Here is a 15,644-nt window from a genome sequence, read left to right on the forward strand (position 1 = left end):
AACGTCCGAACTCCCACGTGTCATCAGCTCTTGACACCTCATGATCGGATCCACCGAACCTACACTTCGGAACATCCGAACTCCCACGTGTCCATCGGCTCTTGACACCTCATGATCGGATCCACCGAACTCACTTCGGATCGTCCGAACTCGTCGGTGCTACCGAACCATCTTCGGTCCGTCCGATCATGACCACGGTCAAAATTACACATTAAACCTTCTTAATCACCATTAATCCGTTAATTACCCAATTTGGAATTCGGGCTACTACAAGACATCTTCACAAAACCATTACCAGAGGCTAAGTTTTCTTATTTCTGAAATATTCTTGGTTTAATTGATTTATCTTAAGATATTATTAGTAATATAACTTCACTAACAGAATTAAGTGCAGAAAATAAGAACACAACAAATTGAGAATAATATTTCACTAAGAATACCAACGTTCCCAATTTACAGAAGAAATCATAGATCCAATTGTATCTAGCCATGCCCTAACCCAATCATTTAACTCATAAATTCGAACTCCAGCAAATGCCCTTGACTTTGAGATCTTATCAACAACATGCCACTCCTTCCATAGCATTGCTTCTAAAAGACATTTGTCTTCAACCAAATAATTAACATGCCTAACCTCAAAACGAGCAAGGTATTTCAGTGCTCTTGCCTCCTGAGCATGAGTAGGAATGACTCCACTGTCACTCACCATCTTCAACTCATAAATCTTTTCCCAGGTTGTCAATACCTTCTGAAAGACATATCTTTCCATTTTTCTTTTAATTTCAGTTAAGCGAGGGGCTGACTGATCAGTCACATGAACGTGAGTGCTACTGCATGCAACAGAATCAGACATGTTGAAATAGTTTTGAACTGATGTGGAATCACATTTTTATCACTATCATCTCATTTATAAGAAAAAGGTGTTGAAGAAGTTGAAGAATCACAAGTCAATTAAAGCGTCTCTCACATTTACCAAGGACATTTAAGATATCAGTTGATCATTGTCAACTGATAACAGTTTGAATTTTATTAGTTGTTTCATTATCAACTTATGAAAATTAGTTTTTCATCAGTTCATTTGTTTACTTATCAAAACTGATGACTGTTAGCATTTCATTAGATCATATAACAGATAATTGTGTGAAGAAATAAAACAAAACGATGCAATAAATATTTTATTCATCCATAAATATTTGAAAGGATTACATTATCATAAGTTTCCTTCACACTAGCTATCCACATATTCATCCAAGCAGCTAGTGCTGAGGACGAAGTTTTGCAGAAACTGTGTGAAGAAGAGATGCTGTTAAGAGTCTCCAACTCTTTGCGCAGCATCAGCTCATAGAGATGGCCTTCCTTGAAGGCATCCACCTCTGCAGAAATCTTTAAGTGCTCTCGCACCTCTCTCAGTTGGGCCATCCTCCTGAACGAAGTAACCTTTCCTGAGTTGTACAAGAGCTCGAGCTCCTGTAATTCTTCCCAGTAGGGAAGACTAGCATAGAAAACTTTGTCTTCTATAGCAGCTTTCTGTGCTTCCAGCGAAAAAGGATCAACATTTGAACTACTTGCTCCTGTCATTTATCTTTGAGTATTTTCTGCTGATGCTTGTGACTAACTTCTCTATTCTTATTTATAGGCCAGGTCAAAGAAGATGAAAGGACACTCCTTCAAAAAACGATTACACTACCAAGCCTTGGGATTTTCTTAATCAGGATTATTTTATTTAATGCATCTATTTAGGGGGAATGAAGGTTTAAGAAGTTAACTGAGAAGACAGTTGTTAGTGAATTCTCAACTGAAAGGAATCAGTTTTTCCTAACTGATCGTTCAGTTGATTATTCAACTAATCTTCTCATGAAAGTTAAATAATTAAACCTATTATATTCCACATCAAATGACATGACTGTCTGCTAATTCATGATGAATTTCAGTTTATAACGTGTATACATTTTTAACCGCTCTTTATTTTACACACACGATTACAGTACACGTACACATCTTTTTACTCAAAAATTTTACTGGACTGACACGTGTCCGAAAATTCAAACAGTCACAAACATTAGTACTATTCCCCGCTTCATTTCAGCTTTCCTTTACGAGCATTTTATCTTTCTAAAGAACTCTCCTTTCTCTTAATTTTTATCTTGAGAGATATCAGAGTTTCTAACACTTTCAAATGGCAAACCAAATTCCAGCACATCTTTTGAACGCCATGGCTATCAACTTCAACTCAATTATGTCCATTACAGACGCTGATGTAAAGAAAGTATTTCAGCAACTAGAATCAGCAGGCTTAAAACCCTTTTTGGGTCTCTACGCTCAGGAAATTTATCCCAAAGAGCTTCACGACTTCTATTCAACAGGATTCATCAATTCTGATGAAAACATTGCTGCTATCATCAATAACAAACTAATGATCATCTCTGAAGATTATTTTGGAGATTTGTTTTTACTGTCTTCTGATGGGCTAGCACAAATTTCTGAGATCAAATCATCGGAAATCGAAGAGATGCAAACTTTACTCTCTGCAGATGGACGGAAAATCAAAGTTTCCGATCCCAAGAAGGAGTTAAAGCACGAGGTGCAACTGCTGGCAGACATTGTAGCCAAAGGGCTTTTGGCGAAGGCTGGGTCCTTTGCTGCTCTGACTCTGGAAAAGTTTCAACTCATCACAGTAATCATGACTGGACGACGAATCAACTGGAAGCATCTTCTATTCACTATTTTGAAGAACATGTTCTCTTCTACTAAGCAATCCAAAGGTTTTGCTGTCCAGCTCAGTTATCTGCTGAAAAACCAAGGGTTAATTGCTGATGATTCTGACAGATTATCAAGATTCAAGGTGTTCAATGCTAAAAACATTCTACCATCAAAAACCAAATTAGATCTTTCTCCTGAGAAATTCATCAAGATCAAGAAGAAAATTGGGATGGAGCAGGCTGCTCCCAAATCAGTCAAAGTTGCCAAGAACTTAACAAAGAAGAAAGAGTCAAAACGCAAACTGACTCTCAGTGATCCTGATAGTCAGAAGATTCTACCTCTTCAAATTGTCAAGAAACCAAGGACACTGAAGATCAAATCAGTTGATCATGATAAACCCACATCCACTAATCAGGTAATGGATACAGGAGCTCAACAGCCAATCCAGGATGTTTTCTCAAAGGAAGTTTCAGTTGCATCCTTAACTGAGGATCAGTTACCATTATCCTCATTTCTGCCAAACATCACTGCATCCAGCAAATCATCAAAACTTCCAGGGGTCAAAGCTCCACTGATTAGTATCTCACCTTACTCTTCTTTGCCGTTTGCCAGACCCACCGGAATAATACTCAGAGAAAATATTGACGCAACTACATCAAGATTAACTATCCCACACATTTTGAGTGACTCTAAGGGCAAGAGTAAACTTCAAGAAGAACCCAGACCCTCAAATGCAATTCAGACTCACATTGACCTCATCTGGCAAGAAGTCAATACATTTGCAGCAGAGAAGCACCAAGTTTTTGAGGAATGGGTCAATTTCAGGGTTAATGTTTTTGCTAAGGAACTGAGCAATAAATCCAAGTTGAAAAGATTTATTGATCTAGAACGACTAGTGTTAAAAACAGTTAAGGCTTCCTCTATTCAGCGAGCTCTGCAAAGGAATAAATATTTCTTTGACTTATCTCGGGAACAAAAGTTGCAGAAAATAGTTGCTGAACTCAGGCAAAACTTTAATCCCCTTAGTCCAACTGCATTCAACGACAAAGCAGTCTATGCTCAATTGGAAACAGATCTGATAACACTGCAAGCAGAAATTAAAGACTGGTTCTTCATCTCAACCAGAAGGTATTTCATCAATTGCTCCATCTTCATCCGAGACAGCACCTACAACTAATATTCCTAAGATGTATTCTGAGGCTGAGCTGAAATTGGGAAACGTTGATGAAGTCATTCTGTCAGTCGTTCAGGAAACATCTACAATTGATCACTCTGCTGATCAAATCAATCCGGAGGTCACTATTGCTTTAAAAGAATCTGTACAACCTGATCTATCTACTGATCCGGTTCACCCAACTAATGAGCCAGACACTTTAATCAATCATCCTTTAGAGGCACCAACTTCAGTTCTTTTATCATCTGCTGAACAGAACCCTCCTTCACCACCTCAGGATCTAGATGAAATCACTGCTGATGATATTCCAGTTCAAGGAGAAATAAATGAAACTGATATTTCAGTTCAAAATGTTATTGAATCAGTCTCAACTGATCAAACTTTGGTCATTTCTGAGCACATCTCTAAAGAACCAGGAACATCTTATCAGTCTCCTCCTTCATCTTCTTCAGATGTTGAACTTATCTTGGAAGAAGTTCAGCACTTACAGAATAATATGGAGCAAATGATCTCTACCATCTCCAAAATTCAGAACACACAACTATCTCACACTCTAAAGCTGGACCATTCACATGCATCCAACTTAGAGAAACTGAATAAACTTCAAGCCAATATGGACTCTCTTATCCAAACTGTAAAGGATCTGAAGAAGGGACTAGTCAACTCTTTCTCTACAAATCAGGATGTAAACAGTCAAAGAATTGGGCGACTGGAAACCTTCGTTTCAAAGCAGATAGAATTACTGCAGACTTCCTTCACTACTATGGCCACAAGTATCTCATCAGATGTAAAACTTCTATCCATCGATGTTAGAAAGCTCTCAGACAACATGGAGGTATTTGACAAAAAGGGGGAAAGCAGCTGAAGCAACTGATTTCATTTGTCCAGTTATTTAATGATTCAGTTGTGCTGAAGAATTAGTTGAAGAATTAATCAGACTATTATTATCAACTGATATCATTTTCTCAGACTTTATATTATCTACAAGGAACCCAGCTATTCTATGATTCAGTTGCGTAATCTATTATCAACAAAGAGCTGAGTTAAATCTCTTGGTTTTGTCAAACACCATAAAGGGGGAAATTGTTGGAAACTAAATTCTGGAGTTTGACAAAACATAAATCAATCGATTAAATCAACTAATACGCGAAAGCAAATTCGGCAGCTGGACTTATCAACTGAAATCAGCTGACACAAACTGATCAGTTAAAACATTCAGCCGAAAATATTAAAGTCTCTCAACTGAAGATACCTCGGGAAAGATCATTCAACAGACATAAAGACATATCAGACAGCAACTGAATATGGAAAGCCGCACCGCATAGAACAACGTATTTCGGCTATTGAAATTAAAACGCCGTTTACAATCAATAATGAAGTGGCAATCAAGAACACTGTCCAAGAAATGATGAAGTAGCAATCAACGGATACATAAATTCAAAGTTACCGTTGAAAGACAAGTCTATAAATATGACTAAAGAGCAGTTGAAGAAAAACGATGATCTATCAATCTCAAACTTGCTATTACTCTGTCAAAATCTCAGCTCACTCTTATTAGATCTATTCGTAGCAATCAAGGCTACAAGTTGAGCAAACTAGCACTCTGTAATATTGATAATTCAATAAGTGCTAAGTTCAGTTACTCACAGAAATCATTGTATTATACTAAGAGTTTCAGTTTAGGCAGTAGATAAGTCCTAATTGAAGTGGGTCTGTACAAGTGTTGTACTCGATCAAAGTCTTTTAGTGAATATCCTATCCTTGAGATAGAAGGGGTGACGTAGGAGTTATTCAAATCTCCGAACATCCAGAAACATATTGTGTTTTCTTTACTTCAGTTTTTCATTTTCAGTTAGATACTCTATCTTTCAATCAGTTTACTTTCTGCAACTGCTTATTCAGTTTAACTGATTGTTATTGACCGATGGGATACTTAGTTCAGTTTGTAATAAAACTGAACTACCTTTTTCGAAGAACATTTAAATTCGTAGAAGTGTTTATTCAACCCCCCCTTCTAAACACTCTTTAGTCAATAACCGATCCTATCACAATTCATGACCTTGAATTGGCAGCCATAGTCTTTGCATCGAAGATATGACGACATTATTTTTATGGTGAAAAGTTTGAGATCTATTCTAATCATAAGAGCCTAAAATATCTTTTTTCACAGTCTGAATTGAATATGAGACAACGAAGATGGCTCGATTTATTAAAAGACTTTCATTGCGAGATCAAATACTATCCAGGGAAATCCAATGCAGCAGCTGATGCACTGAGTCGAAAGGTATGTTTTTTATCCTTATCGACTATGGGTGTTTCCAATTTAATTGAAGACTGCTGTTTGTCTGGATTAGCTTTTGAAACAGATCGTTAGCCTTTGATATTATGTGCTATTCGGGCTGAACCAGAGCTGATCTTGAAAATTAAAGCGGCTCAAAAAGTTGATCAGAATGTTCAAAACTCGATTGCGATGGTCAGAGCAGGACATCGATCAGAGTATCAAGTACGTGACAGTGTACTGTATGTGAATAATCGTCTAGTTGTGCCAAATGTTTCAGAGTTAAGACAACAGATATTGACAGAAGCGCACAGTAGTCGATTCAGTATTCATCCTGGTGGCATAAAGATGTACAATGACTTGAAATAACAGTTTTGGTGGAAACAAATGAAGACTGACATTGCAGAATTTGTTTCCAGATGTTTGAATTGCCAACAGGTGAAAGCGGAAAGAAATAAACCAGGAGGATTGTTACAGAGTTTGTCCATTCCTGAATGGAAATGAGATCACATTTCCATGGATTTTGTAACACAGTTGCCACGTTCCTCCCGAGGTTGTGATGCGATTTGGGTTGTGATTGACAGATTGACCAAATCTGCATGTTTCATTCCATACAAAATGACGTACCGATATGATCAGATGGCCGATATTTATGTCAGAGAGGTGGTCAGATTGCACGGAGTGCCGAAGTCAATTGTTTCAGACCGTGATCCTCGGTTCACTTCGCACTTCTGGCAGAGTTTGCAACAGGCTCTCGGTACAAAGTTACATCTAAGTATCGCTTATCATCCACAGACTGACGGACAGTCAGAACGCACGATTCAGACATTGGAAGATATGTTGAGAGCTGTAGTGCTTGATTTTAGCACTAATTGGCAAGATGCATTGCCTCTCTGTGAGTTTTCGTACAACAATAGCTATCAAACGAGTATTGAGATGGCACCTTTTGAAGCGTTGTACGGAAAGAAGTGTTGATCCCCTCTGTATTAGGATGATATCTCTGAGGTTCCTGAGATTGGACCTGACATGATCAGAGATATGACTGAAAAAGTGAAGGTAATTCAGAAGAAAATGAAGGCAGCTCAGGATAGACAGGCCAAATATGCCAACATCAGACAACGACCGTTGGTATTTGAGGCAGGAGACAGAGTATTTTTGAAGATTTCACCTTTCCGAGGAATTGTCAGATTTGGCAAGAAATTCAAGTTGTCTCCGCGATGCGTTGGTCCATATGTGATTCTCGAGAAGATAGGAAATCGTGCCTATCGACTCGCCTTGCCGCCTTCATTATCGAGAATACCTGACGTCTTTCATGTATCTATGATGCGGAAGTATCTCTCTGATTCTTCTCATATTATTCAGCCAGACGAGACCGAGCTGGATGAGACATTGAGTTATGTCGAGAAACTGATTCGGATTATCGATCGTAAGGAAAAAAAGCTCAGAACAAAGACAATTCCGCTAGTAAAAGTTCAAGGGACTCGACATGGCACCGAAGAAGCTACTTGGGAGACTGAATCAGACATGAGACAAGAATTTGCAGCCTTGTTTCACTGATGTAAGTTTCTATTCAGTTTCTATTACATTCCTTCTTATTGATATGATTAATTGCTTGTGATTTCGGGGACGAAATCGTATCTTAGGGGGGGAGAAATGTAATGCCCAAGATGTGAGCTGGTAATCAGCAATTATTAATGCATGATTTAATGTATTTATCGAAGGCCTAACAAGAGACGTTGCGATTCGATTTTAGTCACAAAATATATTGTTGGGATCGCACAGACAGTGCACCCGCGGTTCAAAGACAGTGCACCCGCGTTGTCGCTATTGACGGGGATACTGAGATTGTGCCGTTATGCCGTTGATTTGACTTCAAATCAGATTATTCATATTCAGTTGTGAATTGAGAATAGAATATTGATATTATGATTCTCGATATGTCGTTTCAGATTTACAGAGACAGTCTTGAGTTCAGAACTGATATTGCTTCTGACCGAGACTACAAACGAAAGGTATAAGTCAATGTAGTATTGGGAGATCGACTCAAGTAGGATATACTTGAGTTTCCCTAAATCGCATACTTATTGTTGTCATATGCATTGATTTGATTTTATATGATGTTCTATTGAGTTATAGGAAACATGTATTAGACGAGTAATCTTGTGGCAGAAGTGCCTGATAGTGGTGGGATCGCCACGGGCACATTGCACGATGTCACAAGATAGTGTTTTGGCGATAGTGCCACAGTCTGTGACGGATAGGTCAAGACACTGGATCTTTGGTTATATCGACGTGGATTGAATCGGAGTTTCTTCTATTACTGTTGGTCGATATAGGAATACCAACATCTGGAAACCGGGATCCCTAGACTAGGATTGAGTCTAGTCTGAGTCGTGGAGTCACGAGTATGATTGATAATTTTATATTAATTATGTTTCAGACTTTGATATATATCTGATATCTGTTTCATGCTTTATATTGATTATATGATTGCATGTTCGTTGATTTATACTGGGATTATATTCTCACCGGAATTATCCGGCTGTTGTCGTGTTTGTATGTGTGCATGACAACATGTGGGACAGGATCAAGGTCGAGGAGATGACGAGAGATCATGATTAGAGTGGAGACCACAGACTTTGATGTTGCTGTAAATAGGGTTTAAACACTTGATAGCTAGTTGTTGAACCTTAGTCTGTATTGAATGTATGTTGTACAGGACTTGTACCTTATTTTATACTGATATGTATAATAGTATGATTTCCATTACGTTCCGCGTTTTAAAAAAAAATTTAGACCCTGTTTATTATAGTTGATTAAATTATCCCAATGACGATTATGAACTTGATTAGCGTCCGGGTCCCCACAACATACATCAAAATATCTACTATGACGAGATCGATGCATAAAACGAAAGAATATACTTGCCTTTGATCTTTAAAACTCACGATACGGTGAATATCGAAGCGATACTGTGCGGGAAATGATCAGGGACGACTTGAGACACGATTTTTGCTGCTAAATCAACGAAGGATTGCTGAAGGAAATTTGGAGAGGGAGGTGGTGATATGGAGGCTGCTGAAAGAGAGTTTCAAGAAAACTTCTCTTCTCATATTACCATAATAAAATAAAGGTATGTGTGTGGTGTGTGTGTTGCACGTGGGTGGGTATAAAGAAGTGTGTGTGTGTGTTTTACGTGGTTAGTGGGAATGACGTTAAAGTATTTTAATTAATATATTAAAAATACTAATAATCAATTAGTATACCAAATAAAATAATAATTCCCCACTAAAAATAATAACATCCCTAAATTTGAATAAAAAAATACACATGTTTTAAACCTCAAAAGTTTAAAATCTTAAAATCGCTTAATAAATAAAATTAGGCTTCTAAAAATGTTAAAACTTCGTAAATCATTTAAAAGTGTCATTTTCTTGACTTGAAATAAAATACTACATTTTAAAATTGTCAAAAATCGTCTCGGGTCTCTTTCCCTCGTTTCCGCGTCGAATATTCGCCTGAAACATAAACTCGAGAAAACATTTTAACGTGCATCAAATAAACATAAATAATTAAAATAATTCAATTTCATAAATCATGCATCTCTAAAATCATTTTAAACTTAAATAATTAATTTAACAAATTAAATAAATGCACGAGTTTCACGTATACTAATTTTGGGCTCTATAGGTTAACTGCGAGAGAGAAAATTTTATGTATTAATTTGCTTTGTAGACTAAAATGTGCGTAAAGAAAAAAAAACTGAAGTGATGCAGGGACAAGTACATATGTATGTGATTGCTTAGTTAACTTATTGGAGAAGATTAGTTAAATGAGCTTCGTGGGGCCACGTTTTAAAATACTATTCATTGAAAGACAACAATTAAATACGTAATTAACAATCACATCACTTATTATGGAATATTTATCGATTAATTAGTTAACTTATTGGACAAGATCAATTAGGTCAGCAACTGAGTGATCAGTTGAAGGTTGAGTCATTTCATTTGAAGACCAACTGACTATTGTCTTCTCAATTAACCTTTTATATTGATGCGACTTTGATTGTTTCACTCTCAAGAGCAGGTTGTCAACAAGTAGTATAATTCGGTAAGTCCGAATATTGTATCTACAAGGAAGCTAAGGTAATTACAAGTCCACTACAATATCTTTTAGTTTTGTTTTGTATTTTATTTTAATTGTTTGAATCTTTAATTGGTAATTTTTAATTGTTCAAATTTTAATTTAAGTATTTGAGATTAGATGATCATCTCTTTGAATTTTAATAAAGTTAACATTAATGAAAATCATTGAAAACCACTTAATAAAATGGTTCCAATATATTAAATAATCATATTTATATTATATTATATATTTTTATCTTATAAGTATCCATCTCTAGCGATAGAGCTCCCAACATTTATCAGGGTCACCCCTGATTTCGGAAATCCACTTTGCAGTTCTTCCACATTCTTTTCATCAAAGAGTTCTAAGTTATTTAGAAGAAGTTTAATATTTTCACAGGAAAGATAGCTGAAACTAGCAGTTATATTTATCTTCCCGAGAGTCCCTTTACTTGGGCTAATTTATATGTACTAGCCACTTAGGCACACGTGTTGCGTGTGTCATGAATATATTGAGCTAATATAATAAACATTTATGATATTACAACAACATGACAACGAAACATTTTGTACGTGAATCTTGAAAGGCAATGGATTCCGAAGCTTAAATAAATCTGTCAAACTCAATTTGTTACCTTACATGATATAGGTGTTGGTCATAAAAAATATTATTCTTTTGAAACCGCAATATCATCTCATGTGAAATAATGATAAACTCCAACGTAAAAAAAATAAACAAATAGTCAAATGATTTTCCAAAAAATATCATAATATCATCGAACTAAATTTTATTGAAGCTAAAACCTTAAATTTGCCTCCTAAAATTCAGCTAACAAATTGAACAAAAACAATTAAAGCTGTATTTATCTTTACACATTGTATGTATAAGTTAAATCATATCTGTTCTAGCGTATTGATAGTTTTGATTGAGTAAAGCTAACGAAGAACCGCAAATAACACTTACTATTCTTGGAGCAACACAACCAGCTATCTTTTAGGGTTTAATAAAACCAAATATAAAAAAAATTAATTTTTATACACTAAAAGATAGGAAAAAGATATGAAAATTGTAGTTTGAAATTTATTTTTAAATAAATTACAGAATAAAGAAATATGTAAGGTGTTTTAAGTAAATTTGTTTTTAAAAGATGTAAAAGACATATGCAATGCAAAATCAAGTTAAATGGTACAAAATTGGGGTCCAAATATTAAAAAATGTTCTCGAGGTCTGGTTCAGTGTTGAACGCATATGAAAGGTGGTGTCTCTTAAGGCAGTTTCAAGTGTGAGCCTCGTTAAATGCAGTTAATTGGATGAGAGTAAATTGACTGCGCGTATGACAAATGAATCTAAGAACACCGAATAATGAAGATGAAAAAACTTGAGAGAATTAAGAGTTTGTCAAAAATTAAAACCTTGATCTACAAATATAAATGTGAGAACATTCATAAGGGGGAAACCGAAACTAACTTCCAAAATGTGCGTCATATTTTCAAGATTTTAGAATTCAAACGATAAATTTAAAAAATGGAAAACGCTCGTAAGGGGTAAAAAATTACTAAAAAGAGAAAGGGCTAAACATCAAAATTTTGTAAAAAGATCACCAAGGAATCGTTTAGTTACTCTAGCATGTCCAATTTTAATAAATAGTAAAAGATATAATTTTAATAAATAGTAAAAGATATAAAAGATATAATAGTAGTTTTATATATATATAATTTTAAAAAAATATTATATGACATTATGGTCACTATTATGTAGGGATAAAATTAAATAATGAGTATTTTATGATATTATTTTATAACGAAAAAACTAAAATTAAAATATGAAGTTGATCTCTTTCAGCTTCACCAATGAATGAACAAAAATTCCATATATAAATCTAAAAGAAATTATGTTTAATGCGTAACTGAATAATATGGATTGTCAACGAAAGATAAAAGTAAAATCATTAGTACATAAAGGAGAATTTAATAATTTTATTGTTCGGCAATATGCAAACCTGAAATGAAATAATAAATCAATTTGTTGAGTTGTATTGATGACTTAAGGAAAATGGTATCCAGAGATTCAGAAAATGGAGTCTTACACCAAGATAGATAGTCTCCATGATCCTAACATCAAGGTTTTATCAGTGAGATACACCCACAATAATATCATAAATTCATTCAAATAACTTAACAATATAAAACTTTTGCCTAATTGCTTAGTCTATAAAAACTCATAAAATTTTAGTTTACAGACTTTGGTTTTTTCCCCATAACTTGACTAATACTCACCAAATTTTGATTCTTGTAATTTTGATGGAAAGCTAACTCATTAAAGTACATTTCAAATGTTCAACGCGTAGTGAAATTAATTGATTAATAATGCCGAAAACAGCCCATACCAGCACACATATGCAAAGCAAAGCGGAAGCATTTTCCTATTCGACAAATATTGGTAGAGAGTTGATAAGATTTTCATGCTTCATCAAAATCGAGTTGATGATTAATGTTGCAGTTAAAAGTTCACATCCCTGATAAATGGTCTTTGTAAGGGAGGTAGTGTGAGAAAGGCTCATCGGTTGTTCCATTTGATGGCTAATTGCGAGTTGAAGCCAGATGTTTTTGCCTATAATACTCTCGTAGATGGATATTGCAAGCAACGAATGATGAAAGAGGTAAGCTCCTTGTTGTTTGACATGATTGGGAGTGGGATTCACCCTTATGACTTCACTTGTTGGATTATCATAAAAGGATACCAAGATCAAGATAGGTTGATTTACGCATTGATTAGAGATCACATGGATGGGAGTTACAGTCTATCATGATGTGTATTTTGTATTTGATCCTTGCTTTATGCAAGGAGAACATGCCATTTGCAGCAATGTGTCTTTTGGATCAGATGTGCCAAAATGGTGGTGTCCCTAGCGAGGAAATTTGTAATGAGTTGGTTGGTTCTCTTTGTAGAGGTAATTTTGTAAAGGAGGCATTAAAACTAAAGGCGGAGATGGTATCGATGGATATGAAACTGAATCTGAATTCATACAGAGGTATGATTAGAGGTTTGTGTGGATCAAACAAAATCATGGAGGGACAGTTCTTGATGCAATCATTTATAAAACATTTAAGGGCAATGACTAATGTTGCAATTAGAAATTGATGATTAAATTATAATTTCATCAAACTTCAAAATATCTTTACAATATTAAAAGAAAAAACATGGGGAAAGAAGCAATGTGTTATTCATCGAGCATAAAATTGGATCTGATATTAAGAAAATAGTAAAATGCATGTTAAAACAAATGCAATTATTGAACTGAGTGTCACCCGTACCGATTAAATTTAAGCAAAACACAAATTAACCGTTAGAGGAACCATCTGCATTAAAAATCATAAGTTAAACAAATTTAATCACAATAATAATCTTGAAATTTAATCTAATTTATTCAATTTAGATTAATATGTGAATTAAATAGGCTCATCATTAACATGTTAAAACTGAATAACTTATGAATACTTGTGACTTGAATACAAACAATTACATGGCTACTATAAATCATTCACAACCGAACAAAATATGCGGTTGTTTGTAAATTTCTGTTGCAAAACAATTCACACCGAACTTGAGTTATGCGTGACACCTGCTTTTTTAAATGTCATAAAAATATTAATTTTTTTGAGATAAATTACCTATTAAAAAATAAATTTATATTAAAAAATATTATTGATATGATTGTTATAAATATGAGTAAAATTTACGGAGTAACCGTTTAAAAGAGAACTGCTGCTTAAATGTTTATTTTTAATGTGCGTCCAATATCTTAGAACATGTACCAAAAAACAAAGCAACGTGGGTTGGCAAAGAGACAAAAATAAACATATGGAAAAGAAATTAATATACCTACGATAATTGACAGGCACAATTCCGGCGTGATATTCGGTGATCTTCAAGAACATAGGCATGGCGAGGTCGAAATGGGTCCTCAGGGGGGTTGCACCACCCGCCATTGTCTTTGGGAAGAGCATAGTTGGGAGGACAGAAATTCATGGCCGTCACGAAAATGGAAGGGCTTCCCGCCTGACACCACTGCTTCTCGTTGGCGCACTTGATCTCGAATAATTTAGGAATACTTGTAAACTGAATACAAACAATCACAATGGCTACTATAAATCATGTTAGCCACTCAAACACATACACCTCTCCATATCTGAAACTATTGCGACAATACATACACAAAATGCTTTCAGAAAGTTTAGGAAACTAATTTACCGTCCTAGATACTGCAATCCAATGGAGATGAAAGAGCAGAGAATTAAATCATGTAAGAACTCAAATGGAGTTTCCCAAAACAATTGAATTACCCGAACTCAAACACATACACCTCTCCATCTCTGAAACTCTTGCGACAATACATACACAAAATGCTTCCAGAAAGTTTAGGAAACTAATTTACTGTCCCAGATACTGCATTCCTATGGAGATGAAAGAACGGAGATTTAAAGCATGTACTCAAATGGAATTTCCAAAAACAATTGAATTTCCCGAGCAAATGAATTTCCCGAAACCCAAAACAAATAAATTTCCCAAACCCAATTGAATCTCCCGAAATCCAAAACAAATGAATTTCTCAAACCCAATTTGAATTTCCCGTAACAAATTTGGTGTTTGAAACCAAAACAATTGAATTTTCCGAAACCCAAATTCCGGGATCTGTATTTGGATACGTTAATGCATTAATAATTCTTCACAGAACACGATGAATCGGATGCATTTAGAAATTTGGGTATACAAAAATTTGTGGGGAAAATATTGAAAAAACAATCAATTAGAAATTAATTTGGATATATGTTACTTCTTTCCATTAACGTTAAACAAAACAAAACAAAAATATGAAAATCGTGAGAACATGGCGTTGTGAAAGAGTTTCTTACATGACAGTTCGTGTGGGTTATTCTTCAGAAGAATTTGAAACTGGTTGCGGCTTCAAGTTATGCGACGATTGGGTGTAGATGAATGCTTGTGGAAGTCGTTGTCCTATGGTGTGCCGCTTTAAGCAATGGGAGAAAAATATACAAAGCAGCGTGGGTTTGGTTTGTTGAGGAAGTGGAGGAAGCAACAACCATGATAAGATTTGCGGTTGTTTTGTTACAGAAAATCTGATATCTGGATTTGAGGGAAGAAGAGAGGAACGTGAGATTTCAGAAAATATTATATGCGTGGGTTTTGATTGAAGAAGAAAGGAACGTGGGGAGAAAATAAAAGGAGACGTAGAGGCATTTTTGGGTAAGCTAAAAATAGACCAAGACACCATACGGTTTTTATGTGGGCTTCAACTTTAATAAATATTAAAAGATATATATATATATATATATGTGTGTGTGTGTG

The 15,644-nt window shown here is 35.2% G+C and overlaps 1 long non-coding RNA gene across 1 annotated transcript; it reads right to left on the minus strand.

The window, feature by feature from the left end:
- Positions 1-14,046: 14,046 nt before the first annotated feature.
- Positions 14,047-15,407, minus strand: LOC140824621 (uncharacterized). Its single transcript, XR_012116400.1, has 2 exons — positions 15,191-15,407; positions 14,047-14,396 (listed from the first exon to the last, which is right to left on the minus strand). It is a non-coding gene; the product is annotated as an uncharacterized lncRNA (long non-coding RNA).
- Positions 15,408-15,644: the final 237 nt, after the last annotated feature.

This window comes from Primulina eburnea, chromosome 2, assembly GCF_022965805.1.
Source record: "Primulina eburnea isolate SZY01 chromosome 2, ASM2296580v1, whole genome shotgun sequence".
Taxonomy (NCBI): Eukaryota; Viridiplantae; Streptophyta; class Magnoliopsida; order Lamiales; family Gesneriaceae; genus Primulina; species Primulina eburnea.